The sequence below is a fragment of the Schistocerca piceifrons genome, chromosome 9 (assembly GCF_021461385.2).
Source record: "Schistocerca piceifrons isolate TAMUIC-IGC-003096 chromosome 9, iqSchPice1.1, whole genome shotgun sequence".
NCBI classification, from domain to species: Eukaryota; Metazoa; Arthropoda; class Insecta; order Orthoptera; family Acrididae; genus Schistocerca; species Schistocerca piceifrons.
The window spans coordinates 195,633,410-195,651,214 of NC_060146.1; the positions used below are offsets into that span (position 1 = coordinate 195,633,410).

The 17,805-nt window shown below is 42.5% G+C and overlaps 2 non-coding genes across 2 annotated transcripts; one reads left to right on the forward strand and one right to left on the reverse strand.

The window, feature by feature from the left end:
* Positions 1 to 4,015: 4,015 nt before the first annotated feature.
* Positions 4,016 to 4,090, reverse strand: Trnas-cga. The gene has a single exon. It is a non-coding gene; the product is annotated as a tRNA-Ser (tRNA).
* A 568-nt stretch (positions 4,091 to 4,658) lies between these two features.
* Positions 4,659 to 4,733, forward strand: Trnas-cga. The gene has a single exon. It is a non-coding gene; the product is annotated as a tRNA-Ser (tRNA).
* Positions 4,734 to 17,805: the final 13,072 nt, after the last annotated feature.

Below are 17,805 nucleotides of genomic sequence, written 5' to 3' on the forward strand. Positions count from 1 at the left end.
CAAGATGCGTGTTAACCACCAATACGCGCTGGGATTCGGCGTCCACCGGTATTTGCAAGTACGCATCGGCTAGGTCCAACTTTGAAAAATATTTTCCCGGGCACAGTTTAGCAAAAAGATCTTCCGGGCGGGGCAAAGGAAAAGTAGCAGTCACTAGCTGTGGATTCACTGTGGCCTTGAAGTCCACGCAAAGTCTCAATTATCCGGAAGGTTTTGGCAAAATTACTAAGGGTGAGGCCCAGAGAGAAGCTTGCACACGTTCAATTACACCCTGTGATTCGAGATCGTGTAACGTTCTTGCGACCTCATCACGCAATGCGTGGGGAACATTGCGCGCCCTGAAAAATTTCGGTTGCGCGTTTACCTTCAGTTCTAAATGTGCTTCATAGTTTTTAGCGCAACCTAAGCCCGGCGCAAAAATGTCTGCAAATTCGTCACACAGCCGAGAAACACTGTCTGTAGGCACAGTCGGATTCACTGATAGGACCTGATTTACAATAGACATGTTAAACAACTTAAACAAATCTAGACCAAACAAGTTCACTGCAGAAGAAGAACGAAGAACGTAAAATGACACAAGTTTTGTTTGTCCCTTGTATGTGGCAAGAAGGCTGCACTGTCCTAACACAGGAATTTTCTGTCCGGAATACGTAGTTAACTTAACATTTGCGGCACGCAACGGAGGTGCGCCCAGTTGTTTGTATGTGTCGTGATTGAGCAATGAAACTGCAGCTCCGGTATCGAGCTGGAATGGTATCACTTTGCCTTCAAAGTCTAAGTCCACAAAAAGTTTATTGTCCTGCTGACGACAAGAGCGACTGTTTTGTGCAATTGGAACAGACACTGGTACAGAATCACTTGCTAATTGACGTGATTTCCGGCGACGTCGACGCACAGTTTTTGTGGGACGATCACTGTTACTGTTAGAGAAAGTGTCACTGGACGAAGCGGAATTAACGACATGAATGTCCATAGGCGAAGGTCCACGAGCCTGAGTGTCCTTGGTTCGATTCCGGCGCGAAGCAAAGGGCCTGGAACGATTGTGATTGTCTGATCTGAGCTTTTTCTGGCAAACACTTTGAACATGTCCTTTCTTATTGCAGAAAAAGCAAATAGCTTGGCGTGACGGGCAATGTTCACGCGAATGTCTAGTAGCACACCGCGGGCATGATTTCACTGCATTTGTGGGCTGGCGCGGCACACCTGGCTTAGCACGCGGCGGTCGCTGTGTGTCCGTGCGCGAGGCCCGGTTACCGGGCCGCGCCGCGCGTCCAGCGGGCCGGTTAATGTTACACACGGCTGGCGAAGTTTCAAAAGATTCCTGAGCACAGTCCAGTGTGTCCTGTCTATCCAATATGTCTATCACTTGTTGAAGGGAGGGATTAACTAGTTTCAAAATTTGCTCCCGTATGCGAACATCAGAAACGTTCTGTGCAATTGCATCACGCACCATTGTATCGGAATAAGAAAGACCACAGTCACATTCAAAGGCACAGTCCCTAGTAAGTCCTTGCAATGTTGCTACCCACTCCCTATTAGTTTGACCGGCCGTACGTTTTGTACGAAAAAACGTATACCGTTTTGCAACCACATTAACTGTTTCTTTGAAATAGGCATCTAATGCAGACAAAATTTCCTCGTATGACAAAGTTGCTACGTCGCGTCGGGGAAACAATTTCACTATCACACGGTATGTGGACACACCGACACAAGAAAGCAAAAACGGCTGCCGCTCATTACCTTGAATTCTGTAGGCAGCCATGTGAAAGGCGAACTGACGAGACCACTCTTGCCAGGTCTCATCGGCTGCCACGTATGGTCGAAAGGGAGGTGCAACAGCGTTCAGTGGCAGCGGTAGCGAAGAAGCGGCGGCGGCCGCATCGGTGTGCAGCGCACGTTGACCCTGGACGAGCTGTCCAAGGGCATCCAGTAACGCCTGCGTCTGCTGATTCTGCAAGCGATAAAATTCGGACAGTACATCTGGAGAATGTGGCGAAGCCATGACACAATGAAATGTAAGCAATCAGAAATAAGTTTTTACTCGTCGCCAATCTCTAGTGACGTAACAAGACTGTTACGCCACACGGTAGTAGCCAAAAGAAAGACAGGCACGCGTACACACACACGCCGACGGGCGTGAAGTCTGGAACATGAGAACTTATAAATGAATAAGAAGAAAAGTAGGTAGATGCTTTTTACTTATCTTTTATTTAGGCCTTGGAATACATCTCTCTTGAATACTTGTAACCTATAGGCACTGATACAAATGGCTCCTTGCTAGTGAGTAGCCATTAACTTAGCTGATGGCTATTCTGTCTCTCGGCTAATGAGAGAGAAAGGCTTCGTACAACTGGGCGATAGCTAGGTTCGCGTACAACTGGGCGGTAGCTTGGTTCTCGTACAACTGGGGTCGAGTCCACTCTCGTATCACGAGACCTGCCTTGGTGGTGGCGCTAGGTATGCGATCACAGTGGCGACACGCGGGTCCGACATGTACTACATGGACCGCGGCCGATTTAAACTACCACCTAGCAAGTGTGGTGTCTGGCGGTGACACCACAGGCGAGACCTCAGTTCATGCAAATCCTCAAGGTCCTCGGTCAACTGCAAGGCACTAACTCCGGCTAATAATTGAATATTCGAAAATCAAAACATTAATTTTGCTACTTCTTTCTTGCCGATTGCTTCAACTTAGAAGGCTCTGTTTTGTTGCTTGTAGTGACATGGAATTGTTCGGCACACGGCGGAAGCTTCCAAATGATAAATGTAAACGTTTCTGAGAGTAGGGCGACAATTGTGACGATCAGTCATTACGTCATTACGAAAAAGAAGACGAATCGGGAGATTTTCTTCCGCTTTTACTATATATTAACACTTTTCGCTCTTTCTCATGCTATGTGGCTACCAGAGCTCAGTTCATGCAAAACTTCAAGGTCCTCGGTCAACTGCAAGGAACCAACTCTGGCTCCGAATTGAATTTTCGAAAACCAAAACATTACTTTTACTACTTCTTTCTTGCCGATTGCTTCAACTTAGGAGGCTCTGTTTTGTTGCTTGTAGTCCCATCGAATACCTCAGCACCCGCCGTAAGTTTCCAGACGATAAATGTAAACGTTTCTGAGAGAAGGGCGACAATTGTGACGATCAGTCATTACGTCATTACGAAACAGAAGACGAATCGGGAGGTTTTCTTCCGTTTTTACTATATATTAACACTTTTCGCTCTTTCTCATGCTATGTGGCTACCAAACCTCAGTTCATGCAAAACCTCAAGGTCATCGGTCAACAGCAAGGCACTAACTCCGGCTAATAATTGAATATTCGAAAACCAAAACATTAATTTTACTACTTCTTTCTGGCCGATTGCTTCAACTTAGAAGGCTCCGTTTTGTTGCTTGTAGTGTCATCGAATACCTCAGCACCTGCCGTAAGTTTCCAAACGATAAATGTAAACGTTTCTGAGAGAATGGCGACAATTGTGACGATCAGTCATTACGTCATTACGAAACAAAAGACGAAACGGGAGGTTTCCTTCCGTTTTTACAATATATTAACACTTTTCGCTCTTTCTCATGCTATGTGGCTACCAGACGTCAGATCATGCAAAACCTCAAGGTCCTCGGTCAACTGCAAGGCACTAACTCCGGCTAATAATTGAATATTCGAAAACCAAAACATTAACTTTACTGAAACTTCCTGGCAGATTAAAACTGCGTGCCCGACCGAGACTCGAACTCGAGACCTTTGCCTTTCGCGGGCAAGTGCTCTACCAACTGAGCTACCGAAGCACGACTCACGCCCGGTACTCACAGCCTTACTTCTGCCAGTACCTCCTCTCCTACCTTCCAAACTTTACAGAAGCTCTCCTGCGAACCTTGCAGAACTAGCACTCCTGAAAGAAAGGATATTGCGGAGACATGGCTTAGTCACAGCCTGGGGGATGTTTCCAGAATGAGATTTTCACTCTGCAGCGGAGTGTGCGCTGATATGAAACTTCCTGGCAGATTAAAACTGTGTGCCCGACCGAGACTCGAACTCGGGACCTTTGCCTTTCGCGGGCAAGTGCTCTACCAACTGAGCTACCGAAGCACGACTCACGCCCGGTACTCACAGCCTTATTTCTGCCAGTACCTCGTCTCCTACCTTCCAAACTTTACAGAAGCTCTCCTGCGAACCTAGCAGAACTAGCACTCCTGAAAGAAAGGATACTGCGGAGACATGGCTTAGCCACAGCCTGGGGGATGTTTCCAGAATGAGATTTTCACTCTGCAGCGGAGTGTGCGCTGATATGAAACTTCCTGGCAGATTAAAACTGTGTGCCCGACCGAGACTCGAACTCGGGACCTTCGCCTTTCGCGGGCAAGTGCTCTACCAACTGAGCTACCGAAGCACGACTGACGCCCAGTACTCACAGCCTTACTTCTGCCAGTACCTCGTCTCCTACCTTCCAAACTTTACAGAAGCTCCCCTGCGAACCTTGCAGAACTAGCACTCATTCTGGAAACAACCCCCAGGCTGTGGCTAAACCATGTCTCCGCAATATCCTTTCTTTCATTAGTGCTAGTTCTGCAAGGTTCGCAGGAGAGCTTCTGTAAAGTTTGGAAGGTAGGAGACGAGGTACTGGCAGAAGTAAGGCTGTGAGTACCGGGCGTGAGTCGTGCTTCGGTAGCTCAGTTGGTAGAGCACTTGCCCGCGAAAGGCAAAGGTCCCGAGTTCGAGTCTCGGTCGGGCACACAGTTTTAATCTGCCAGGAAGTTTCATATCAGCGCACACTCCGCTGCAGAGTGAAAATCTCATTCTGATTAACTTTACTACTTCTTTCTGGCCGATTGCTTCAACTTAGAAGGCTCTGTTATGTTGCTTGTAGTGCCATCGAATACCTCAGCACCCGCTGTAGGTTTCCAAACGATAAATGTAAACGTTTCTGAGAGAAGGACGAAATTGTGACCATCAGTCATTACGTCATTACGAAACAAAAGACGAAACGGGAGATTTTCTTCAGTTTTTACTATATATGAACACTTTTCACACTTTCTCAAGCTCTGTGGCAGCGAGATTTCAATTCATGCAAAACCACAAGGTCCTCGGTAAAACTGCAAGGCACTAACTCCGGCAAATAATTGAATATTCGAAAACCAAAACATTAATTTTACTTATTCTTCCTTGCCGATTGCTTCAACTTAGAAGGCTCTGCTTTGTTGCTTGTAGTGCCATCGAATACGTCAGCGCACGGCGTAAGTTTCCAAACGATAAATGTAAAAGTTTCTGAGAGAAGGTCGACAATTGTGACGATCAGTCATTCACGTCATTACGAAACAAAAGACGAAACGGGAGATTTTCTTCCGTTTTTACAATATATTAACACTTTTCGCTCTTTCTCATGCTATGTGGCTACCAGACCTCAGTTCATGCAAAACCTCAAGGCCCCAGGTCAACTGCAAGGCACTAACTCCGGCCAATAATTGAATTTTCGAAAACCAAAACATTAATTTTACTACTTCTTTCTTGCCGATTGCTTCAACTTAGAAGGCTCTGTTTTGTTGCTTGTAGTGCCATCGAATACCTCAGCACACGGCGTAGGTTTCCAAACGATAAATGTAAACGTTTCTGAGAGAAGGGCGACAATTGTGACGGTCAGTCATTGCGTCATTACGAAACAAAAGACGAAACGGGAGATTTTCTTCCGTTTTTACTACATATTAACACTTTTCACACTTTCTCAAGCTCTGTGGCGGTGAGACCTCAGTTCACACAAAACCTCAAGGTCCTCGGTCAAATGCAAGGCACTAACTCCGGATAATAACTGATTATTCGAAAACCAAAACATTAATTTTACTACTTCTTTCTTGCCGATTGCTTTAACTTAGAAGGCTCTGTTTTGTTGCTTGTAGTGCCAAGGATACCTCAGCACCAGCCGTAAGTTTCCAAACGATAAATGTAAACGTTTCTGAGAGAAGGAAGACAATTGTGACGATCAGTCATTACGTCATTACGAAACAACAGGCGAAACGGAAGATTTTCTTCCGTTTTTACTACATATTAACAGTTTTCACACTTTGCAAGCCCTGTGGCGGCGAGACCTAAGTTCATACAAAACCTCAAGGTCCTCGGTCAACTGAAAGACACTAACTCCGGCTAATAATTGAATATTCGAAAACAAAAACATTAATTTTACTACTCCTTTCTTGCCAATTGCTTCAACTTAGAAGGCACTGTTTTGTTGCTTGTAGTGCCATCGAATACCTCAGCACCCGCCGTAAGTTTCCAAACGATAAACGTAAACGTTTCTGAGAGAAGGGCGACAATTGTGACGATCAGTCATTACGTCATTACGAAACAAAAGGTGAAACGGGAGATTTTCTTCCGTTTTTACTATATATTAACCCTTATCACACTTTCTCAACCTCTGTGGCGGCGAGACCACAGTTCATGCAAAACCTCAAGGTCCTCGGTCAACTGCAAGGCACTAACTCCGGCTAATAATTGAATATTCGAAAACCAAAACATTAATTTTACTACTTCTTTCTTGCCGATTGCTTCAACTTAGAAGGCTCTATTTTGTTGCTTGTAGTGCCATCGAATATCACAGCAACCGCCGTACGTTTCCAAACGATAAATGTAAACGTTTCTGAGAGAAGGGCGACAATTGTGACGATCAGTCATTACGTCATTACGAAACAAAAGACGAAACGGGAGATTTTCTTCCGTTTTTACTACATATTAAAACTTTTCACACTTTCTCAAGCTCTGTGGCGGCGAGACCTCAGTTCATGCAAAACCTCAAGGTCCTCGGTCAACTGCAAGGCACTAACTCCGGCTAATAATTGAATTTTCGGAAACCAAAACATTAATTTTACTACTTCTTTCTTGCCGATTGCTTCAACTTCGAAGGCTCTGTTTTGTTGCTTGTGGTGCCATAGAATACGTCAGAATCCGCCATAAGTTTCCAATCGATAAATGTATACGTTTCGGAGAGAAGGGCGACAATTGTGACGATCAGTCATTACGTCATTACGAAAGAAAAGACGAAACGGGAGATTTTCTTCTGTTTTTACTATATGTTAACACTTTTCGCTGTTTCTCATGCTATGTGGCTACCAGAGCTAAGTTCATGCAAAACCTCAAGGTCCTCGGTCAACTGCAAGGAACGAAATCTGGCTAAGAATTGAATTTTCTAAAACCAAAACATTACTTTTACTACTTCTTTCTTGCCGACTGCTTCAACTTAGGAGGCTCTGTTTTGTTGCTTGTAGTGCCATCGAATACCTCAGCACACGCCATAAGTTTCCAAACGATAAATGTAAACGTTTCTGAGAGAAGGGCGACAATTGTGACGATCAGTCATTACGTCATTACGAAACAGAATACGAATCGGGAGATTTTCTTCCGTTTTTACTATATATTAACACTTTTCGCTCTTTCTCATGCTATGTGGCTACCAGACCTCAGTTCATGCAAAACCTCAAGGTCATCGGTCAACTGCAAGGCACTAACTCCGGCTAATAATTGATTATTCGAAAACCAAAACATTAATTTTACTACTTCTTTCTGGCCGATTGCTTCAACTTAGAAGGCTCTGTTTTGTTGCTTGTAGTGTCATCGAATACCTCAGCACCTGCCGTAAGTTTCCAAACGATAAATGTAAACGTTTCTGAGAGAATGGCGACAATTGTGACGATCAGTCATTACGTCATTACGAAACAAAAGACGAAACGGGAGGTTTCCTTCCGTTTTTACAATATATTAGCACTTTTCGCTCTTTCTCATGCTATGTGGCTACCAGACCTCACTTCATGCAAAACCTCAAGGTCCTCGGTCAACTGCATGGCACCAACTCCGGCCAATAATTGAATTTTCGAAAACCAAAACATTAATTTTACTACTTCTTTCTTGCCGATTGCTTAAACTTAGAAGGCTCTGTTTTGTTGCTTGTAGTGCCATCGAATACCTCAGCACACGGCGTAAGTTTCCAAACGATAAATGTAAACGTTTCTGAGAGAAGGGCGACAATTGTGACGATCAGTCATTGCGTCATTACGAAACAAAAGACGAAACGGGAGATTTTCTTCCGTTTTTACTACATATTAACACTTTTCACACTTTCTCAAGCTCTGTGGCGACGAGACCTCAGCTCACACAAAACCTCAAGGTCCTCGGTCAAATGCAAGGCACTAACTCCGGCTAATAACTGATTATTCGAAAACCAAAACATTAATTATACTACTCCTTTCTTGCCGATTGCTTCAACTTAGAAGGCTCGGTTTTGTTGCTTGTAGTGCCATCGAATACGTCAGCGAACGGCGTAAGTTTCCAAACCATAAATGTAAACGTTTCTGAGAGAAGGGCGACAATTGTGACGATCAGTCATTACGTCATTCCGAAACAAAAGACGAAACGGGAGATTTTCTTCCGTTTTTACAATATATTAACACTTTTCGCTGTTTCTCATGCTATGTGGCTACCAGACCTCAGTTCATGCAAAACCTCAAGGACCTCGGTCAACTGCAAGGCACCAACTCCGGCTAGTAATTGAATTTTCGAAAACCAAAACATTAATTTTACTACTTCCTTCTTGCCAATTGCTTCAATTTAGAAGGCTCTGTTTTGTCGCTTGTAGTGCCATCGAATACGTCAGCGCACGCCGTAAGTTTCCAAACGATAAATATAAACGTTTCTGAGAGAAATGCGACAATTGTGACGATCAGTCATTACGTCAATACGAAACAAAAAGGCAAAACGGGAGATTTTCTTCCGTTTTTACTATATATTAACACTTTTCACACTTTCTCAACCTCTGTGGCGGCGAGACCACAGTTCATGCAAAACCTCAAGGTCCTCGGTCAACTGCAAGGCACCAACTCCGGCTAATAATTGAATATTCGAAAACCAAAAGATTAATTTTACTACTTCTTTCTTGCCGATTGCTTCAACTTAGAAGGGTCTGTTTTGTTGCTTGTAGTGCCATCGAATACCTCAGCACACGGCGTACGTTTCCAAACGATAAATGTAAACGTTTCTGAGAGAAGGGCGACAATTGTGACGATCAGTCATTACGTCATTACGAAACAAAAGACGAAACGGGAGATTTTCTTCCGTTTTTACCATATATTAACACTTTCACTCTTTCTCATGCTATGCGGCTACCAGACCTCAGTTCATGCAAAACCTCAAGGTCCTCGGTCAACTGCAAGGCACCAACTCCGGCTAATAATTGAATATTCGAAAACCAAAACATTAATTTTACTACTTCTTTCTTGCCGATTGCTTCAACTAAGAAGGCTCTGCTTTGTTGCTTGTAGTGCTATCGAATACCTCAGCACACGGCGTACGCTTCCAAACGATAAATGTAAACGTTTCGGAGAGAAGGGTGACAATTGTGACGATCAGTCATTACGTCATTACGAAACAAAAGACGAAACGGGAGATTTTCTTCCGTTTTTACAATATATTAACACTTTTCGCTCTTTCTCATGCTATGTGGCTACCAGACCTCAGTTCATGCAAAACCTCAAGGTCCTCAGTCAACTGCAAGGCACCAACTCCGGCTAATAATTGAATATTCGAAAACCAAAACATTAATTTTACTACTTCTCTCTTGCTGATTGCTTCAACTTAGAAGGCTCTGTTTTGTTGCTTGTAGTGCCATCGAAAACGTCAGCGCACGGCGTAAGATTCCAAACGATAAATGTAAACGTTTCTGAGAGAAGGGCGACAATTGTCACGATCAGTCCTCACGTCATTACGAAACAAAAGACGAAACGGGAGATTTTCTTCCGTTTTTACAATATTTTAACACTTTTCGCTCTTTCTCATGCTATGTGGCTACCAAACCTCAGTTCATGCAAAACCTCAAGGTCCTCGGTCAACTGCAAAGCACCAACTCCGGCTAATAATTGAATATTCGAAAACCAAAACATTAATTTTACTACTTCTTTCTTGCCGATTGCTTCAACATAAAAAGCTCCGTATTGTTGCTTGTAGTGCCATCGAATACCTGGGCACACGGCGTACGTTTCCAAACGATAAATGTAAACGTTTCTGAGAGAAAGGCGACAATTGTGACGATCAGTCACTACGTCATTACGAAACAAAAAACGAAACGGGAGATTTTCTTCCGTTTTTACAATATATTAACACTTTTCGCTCTTTCTCATGCTATGTGGCTGCCAGACCTCAGTTCATGCAAAACCTCAAGGTCCTCGGTCAACTGCAAGGCACCAACTCCGGCTAATAATTGAATATTCGAAAACCGAAACATTAAATTTACGTCTTCTTTCTTGCCGATTGCTTCAACTTAGAAGGCTCTGTTTTGTTGCTTGTAGTGCCATCGAATACGTCAGCGCACGGCGTAAGTTTCCAAACGATAAATGTAAACGTTTCTGAGAGAAGGGCGACAATTGTGACGATCAGTCATTACGTCAATACGAAACAAAAGACGAAAAGGGAGATTTCCTTCCGTTTTTACAATATATTAACACTTTTCGCTCTTTCTCATGCAATGTGGCTACCAACCCTCAGTTCATGCAAAACCTCAAGGTCCTCAGTCAACTGAAAGGCTCAACTCCGGCTAATAATTGAATATTCGAAAACCAAAACATTAATTTTACTACTTCTTTCTTGCCAATTGCTTCAACTTAGAAGGCTCTGCTTTGTTGCTTGTAGTGCTATCGAATACCTCAGCACACGGCGTACGCTTCCAAACGATAAATGTAAACGTTTCGGAGAGAAGGGTGACAATTGTGACGATCAGTCATTACGTCATTACGAAACAAAAGACGAAACGGGAGATTTTTTTCCGTTTTTACAATATATTAACACTTTTCGCTCTTTCTCATGCTATGTGGCTACCAGACCTCAGTTCATGCAAAACCTCAAGGTCCTCAGTCAACTGCAAGGCACCAACTCCGGCTAATAATTGAATATTCGAAAACCAAAACATTAATTTTACTACTTCTCTCTTGCTGATTGCTTCAACTTAGAAGGCTCTGTTTTGTTGCTTGTAGTGCCATCGAAAACGTCAGCGCACGGCGTAAGATTCCAAACGATAAATGTAAACGTTTCTGAGAGAAGGGCGACAATTGTCACGATCAGTCCTCACGTCATTACGAAACAAAAGACGAAACGGGAGATTTTCTTCTGTTTTTACTATATGTTAACACTTTTCGCTGTTTCTCATGCTATGTGGCTACCAGAGCTAAGTTCATGCAAAACCTCAAGGTCCTCGGTCAACTGCAAGGAACCAAATCTGGCTAAGAATTGAATTTTCTAAAACCAAAACATTACTTTTACTACTTCTTTCTTGCCGACTGCTTCAACTTAGGAGGCTCTGTTTTGTTGCTTGTAGTGCCATCGAATACCTCAGCACATGCCATAAGTTTCCAAACGATAAATGTAAACGTTTCTGAGAGAAGGGCGACAATTGTGACGATCAGTCATTACGTCATTACGAAACAGAATACGAATCGGGAGATTTTCTTCCGTTTTTACTATATATTAACACTTTTCGCTCTTTCTCATGCTATGTGGCTACCAGACCTCAGTTCATGCAAAACCTCAAGGTCCTCGGTCAACTGCATGGCACCAACTCCGGCCAATAATTGAATTTTCGAAAACCAAAACATTAATTTTACTACTTCTTTCTTGCCGATTGCTTAAACTTAGAAGGCTCTGTTTTGTTGCTTGTAGTGCCATCGAATACCTCAGCACACGGCGTAAGTTTCCAAACGATAAATGTAAACGTTTCTGAGAGAAGGGCGACAATTGTGACGATCAGTCATTGCGTCATTACGAAACAAAAGACGAAACGGGAGATTTTCTTCCGTTTTTACTACATATTAACACTTTTCACACTTTCTCAAGCTCTGTGGCGGCGAGACCTCAGCTCACACAAAACCTCAAGGTCCTCGGTCAAATGCAAGGCACTAACTCCGGCTAATAACTGATTATTCGAAAACCAAAACATTAATTATACTACTCCTTTCTTGCCGATTGCTTCAACTTAGAAGGCTCGGTTTTGTTGCTTGTAGTGCCATCGAATACGTCAGCGAACGGCGTAAGTTTCCAAACCATAAATGTAAACGTTTCTGAGAGAAGGGCGACAATTGTGACGATCAGTCATTACGTCATTCCGAAACAAAAGACGAAACGGGAGATTTTCTTCCGTTTTTACAATATATTAACACTTTTCGCTGTTTCTCATGCTATGTGGCTACCAGACCTCAGTTCATGCAAAACCTCAAGGACCTCGTTCAACTGCAAGGCACCAACTCCGGCTAGTAATTGAATTTTCGAAAACCAAAACATTAATTTTACTACTTCCTTCTTGCCAATTGCTTCAATTTAAAAGGCTCTGTTTTGTCGCTTGTAGTGCCATCGAATACGTCAGCGCACGCCGTAAGTTTCCAAACGATAAATATAAACGTTCTGAGAGAAATGCGACAATTGTGACGATCAGTCATTACGTCAATACGAAACAAAAGGCAAAACGGGAGATTTTCTTCCGTTTTTACTATATATTAACACTTTTCACACTTTCTCAACCTCTGTGGCGGCGAGACCACAGTTCATGCAAAACCTCAAGGTCCTCGGTCAACTGCAAGGCACCAACTCCGGCTAATAATTGAATATTCGAAAACCAAAAGATTAATTTTACTACTTCTTTCTTGCCGATTGCTTCAACTTAGAAGGGTCTGTTTTGTTGCTTGTAGTGCCATCGAATACCTCAGCACACGGCGTACGTTTCCAAACGATAAATGTAAACGTTTCTGAGAGAAGGGCGACAATTGTGACGATCAGTCATTACGTCATTACGAAACAAAAGACGAAACGGGAGATTTTCTTCCGTTTTTACCATATATTAACACTTTCACTCTTTCTCATGCTATGTGGCTACCAGACCTCAGTTCATGCAAAACCTCAAGGTCCTCGGTCAACTGCAAGGCACCAACTCCGGCTAATAATTGAATATTCGAAAACCAAAACATTAATTTTACTACTTCTTTCTTCCCGATTGCTTCAACTAAGAAGGCTCTGCTTTGTTGCTTGTAGTGCTATCGAATACCTCAGCACACGGCGTACGCTTCCAAACGATAAATGTAAACGTTTCGGAGAGAAGGGTGACAATTGTGACGATCAGTCATTACGTCATTACGAAACAAAAGACGAAACGGGAGATTTTTTTCCGTTTTTACAATATATTAACACTTTTCGCTTTTTCTCATGCTATGTGGCTACCAGACCTCAGTTCATGCAAAACCTCAAGGTCCTCAGTCAACTGCAAGGCACCAACTCCGGCTAATAATTGAATATTCGAAAACCAAAACATTAATTTTACTACTTCTCTCTTGCTGATTGCTTCAACTTAGAAGGCTCTGTTTTGTTGCTTGTAGTGCCATCGAAAACGTCAGCGCACGGCGTAAGATTCCAAACGATAAATGTAAACGTTTCTGAGAGAAGGGCGACAATTGTCACGATCAGTCCTCACGTCATTACGAAACAAAAGACGAAACGGGAGATTTTCTTCCGTTTTTACAATATTTTAACACTCTTCGCTCTTTCTCATGCTATGTGGCTACCAAACCTCAGTTCATGCAAAACCTCAAGGTCCTCGGTCAACTGCAAAGCACCAACTCCGGCTAATAATTGAATATTCGAAAACCAAAACATTAATTTTACTACTTCTTTCTTGCCGATTGCTTCAACATAAAAAGCTCCGTATTGTTGCTTGTAGTGCCATCGAATACCTGGGCACACGGCGTACGTTTCCAAACGATAAATGTAAACGTTTCTGAGAGAAAGGCGACAATTGTGACGATCAGTCACTACGTCATTACGAAACAAAAAACGAAACGGGAGATTTTCTTCCGTTTTTACAATATATTAACACTTTTCGCTCTTTCTCATGCTATGTGGCTGCCAGACCTCAGTTCATGCAAAACCTCAAGGTCCTCGGTCAACTGCAAGGCACCAACTCCGGCTAATAATTGAATATTCGAAAACCGAAACATTAAATTTACGTCTTCTTTCTTGCCGATTGCTTCAACTTAGAAGGCTCTGTTTTGTTGCTTGTAGTGCCATCGAATACGTCAGCGCACGGCGTAAGTTTCCAAACGATAAATGTAAACGTTTCTGAGAGAAGGGCGACAATTGTGACGATCAGTCATTACGTCAATACGAAACAAAAGACGAAAAGGGAGATTTCCTTCCGTTTTTACAATATATTAACACTTTTCGCTCTTTCTCATGCAATGTGGCTACCAGACCTCAGTTCATGCAAAACCTCAAGGTCCTCAGTCAACTGAAAGGCTCAACTCCGGCTAATAATTGAATATTCGAAAACCAAAACATTAATTTTACTACTTCTTTCCTGCCAATTGCTTCAACTTAGAAGGCTCTGTTTTGTTGCTTGTAGTGCCATCGAATACGTCAGCGCACAGCATAAGTTTCCAAACGATAAATGTAAACGTTTCTGAGAGAAGGGCGACAATTGTGACGATCAGTCATTACGTCATTACGAAACAAAAGACGAAACGGGAGATTTTCTTTCGTTTTTACAATATATAAACACTTTTCGCTCTTTCTCATGCTATGTGGCTACCAGACCTCAGTTCATGCAAAACCTCAAGGTCCTCGGTCAACTGCAAGGCACCAACTCCGGCTAGTAATTGAATATTCGAAAACCAAAACATTAATTTTACTACTTCTTGCTTGCTGATTGCTTCAACTTAGAAGGGTCTGTTTTGTTGCTTGTAGTGCCATTGAATACCTCAGCACACGGCGTACTTTTCCAAACGATAAATGTAAACGTTTCTCAGAGAAGGGCGACAATTGTGACGATCAGTCATTACGTCATTACGAAACAAAAGACGAAACGGAAGATTTTCTTCCGTTTTTACTATATATTAACACTTTTGGCTCTTTCTCATGCTATGTGGCTACCAGACCTCAGTTCATGCAAAACCTCAAGGTCCTCGGTCAACTGCAAGGCACCAACTCCGGCTAATAATTGAATATTCGAAAACCAAAACACTAATTTTACTACTTCTTTCTTGCCGATTGCTTAAACTTAGAAGGCTCTGTTTTGTTGCTTGTAGTGCCATCGAATACTTCAGCACACGGCGTACGTTTCCAAACGATAAATGTAAACGTTTCTGAGAGAAGGGCGACAGTTGTGACTATCAGTCATTACGTCATTACGAAACAAAAGACGAAGCGGGAGATTTTCTTCCGTTTTTAAAATATATTAACACTCTCGCTCTTTCTCGTGCTATGTGGATACCAGACCTCAGTTCATGCAAAACCTCAAGGTCCTCGGTCAACTACAAAGCGCCAACCCCGTCTAACAATTGAATATTCGAAACCCAAACCATTAATTTTCCTACTTCTTTCTTGCCGATTGCTTCAACTTAGAAGGCTCTGTTTTGTTGCTTGTAGTGCCATCGAATACGTCAGCGCACGGCGTAAGTTTCCAAACGATAAATGTTAACATTTCTGAGAGAAGGGCGACAACTGTGACGATCAGTCATTACGTCACTACGAAACGAAAGACGAAACGAGAGATTTTCTTCCGTTTTTACAATATATTAACACTTTTCGCTCTTTCTCATGCTATGTGGCTACCAAACCTCAGTTCATGCAAAACCTGTAGGTCCTCCGTCAACTGCAAGGCACCAACTCCGGTTAATAATTGAATATTCGAAAACGTAAATATTAATTTTACTACTTCTTTCTTGCCGATTGCTTCACCTTAGAAGGCTCTGTTTTGTTGCTTGTAGTGCCATCGAATACCTCAGCACACGGCGTACGTTTCCAAACGATAAATGTAAACGTTTCTGAGAGAAGGGCGACAATTGTGACGTTCAGTCATTACGTCATTACGAAACAAAAGACGAAACGGGAGATTTTCTTCCGTTTTTACAATATATTAACACTTTTCGCTCTTTCTCATGCTATGTGGCTACCAGACCTCAGTTCATGCAAAACCTCAAGGTCCTCGGTCAACTGCAAGGCACCAACTCCTGCTAATAATTGAATATTCGAAAACCAAAACATTAATTTTACTACTTCTTTCTTGCCAATTGCTTCATCTTAGAAGGCTCTGTTTTGTTGCTTGTAGTGCCATCGAAAACGTCAGCGCACGGCGTAAGTTTCCAAACGATAAATGTAAACGTTTCTGAGAGAAGGGCGACAATTGTGACGATCAGTCATTACGTCATTACGAAACAAAACACGAAACGGGAGATTTTCTTCCGTTTTTACCATACATTAACACTTTCGCTCTTTCTCATGCTATGTGGCTACCAGATCTCAGTTCATGCAAAATCTCAAGGTCCTCGGTCAACTGCAAGGCACCAACTCCGGCTAATAATTGAATATTCGAAAACTAAAACATTAATTTTACTACTTCTTTCTTGCCGATTGCTTCAACTTAGAAGGCTCTGTTTTGTTGCTTGTAGTGCCATCGAATACCTCAGCACACGGCGTACGTTTCCAAACGATAAATGTAAACGTTTCGGAGAGAAGGGCGACAATTGTGACAATCAGTCATTACGTCATTACGAAACAAAAGACGAAATGGAAGATTTTCTTACATTTTTACAATATATTAACACTTTTCGCTCTTTCTCACGCTATGTGGCTAACAGACCTCAGTTCATGCAAAACCTCAAGGTCCTCGTCCAACTGCAAGGCACCAACTCTGCCTAGTAATTGAATATTCGAAAACCAAAACATTAATTTTACTACTTCTTTATTGTTGATTTCTTCAACTTAGAAGGCTCTGTTTTGTTGCTCGTAGTGCCATCGAATACGTCAGCGCACGGCGTAAGTTTCCAAACGATAAATGTAAACGTTTCTGAGAGAAGGGCGACAATTGTGACGATCAGTCATTACGTCATTACGAAACAAAAGGCGAAACGGGACATTTTCTTCCGTTTTTACAATTTATTAATACTTTTCGATCTTTCTCATGCTATGTGGCTACCAGACCTCAGTTCATGCAAAACCTCAAGGTCCTCGGTCAACTGCAAGGCACCAACTGCAGCTAGTAATTGAATATTCGAAAACCAAATAATTAATTTTAGTATTTCTTTCTTGCTGATTGCTTCAACTTAGAAGGCTCTGTTTTGTTGCTTGTAGTGCCATCGAATACCTCAGCACACGGCGTACGGTTCCAAACGATAAATGTAAACGTTTCTGAGAGAAATGCGACAATTGTGACGGTCAGTCATTACGAAACAAAAGACAAAACGGGAGATTTTCTTCCGTTTTTACTATATATTAACACTTTTCGCTCTTTCTCATGCTATGTGGCTACCAGACCTCAGTTCATGCAAAACCTCAAGGTCCTCGGTCAACTGCAAGGCACCAACTCCGGCTAATAATTGAATATTCGAAAACCAAAACATTAATTTTACTACTTCTTTCTTGCCGATTGCTTCAACTTAGAAGGCTCTGTTTTGTTGCTTATAGTGCCATCAAATACCTCAGCACACGGCGTGCGTTTCAAACGATAAATGTAAACGTTTCTGAGAGAAGGGCGACAATTGTGACGATCAGTCATTACTTCATAACGAAACAAAAGACGAAACGGAAGATTTTCTTCCGTTTTTACAATATATTAACACTTTTCGCTCTGTCTCATGCTATGTGGCTACCAAACCTCAGTTCATGCAAAACCTCAAGGTCCTCGGTCAACTGCAAGGCACCAACTGCAGCTAGTAATTGAATATTCGAAAACCAAATCATTAATTTTACTACTTCTTTCTTGCTGATTGCTTCAACTTAGAAGGCTCTGTTTTGTCGCTT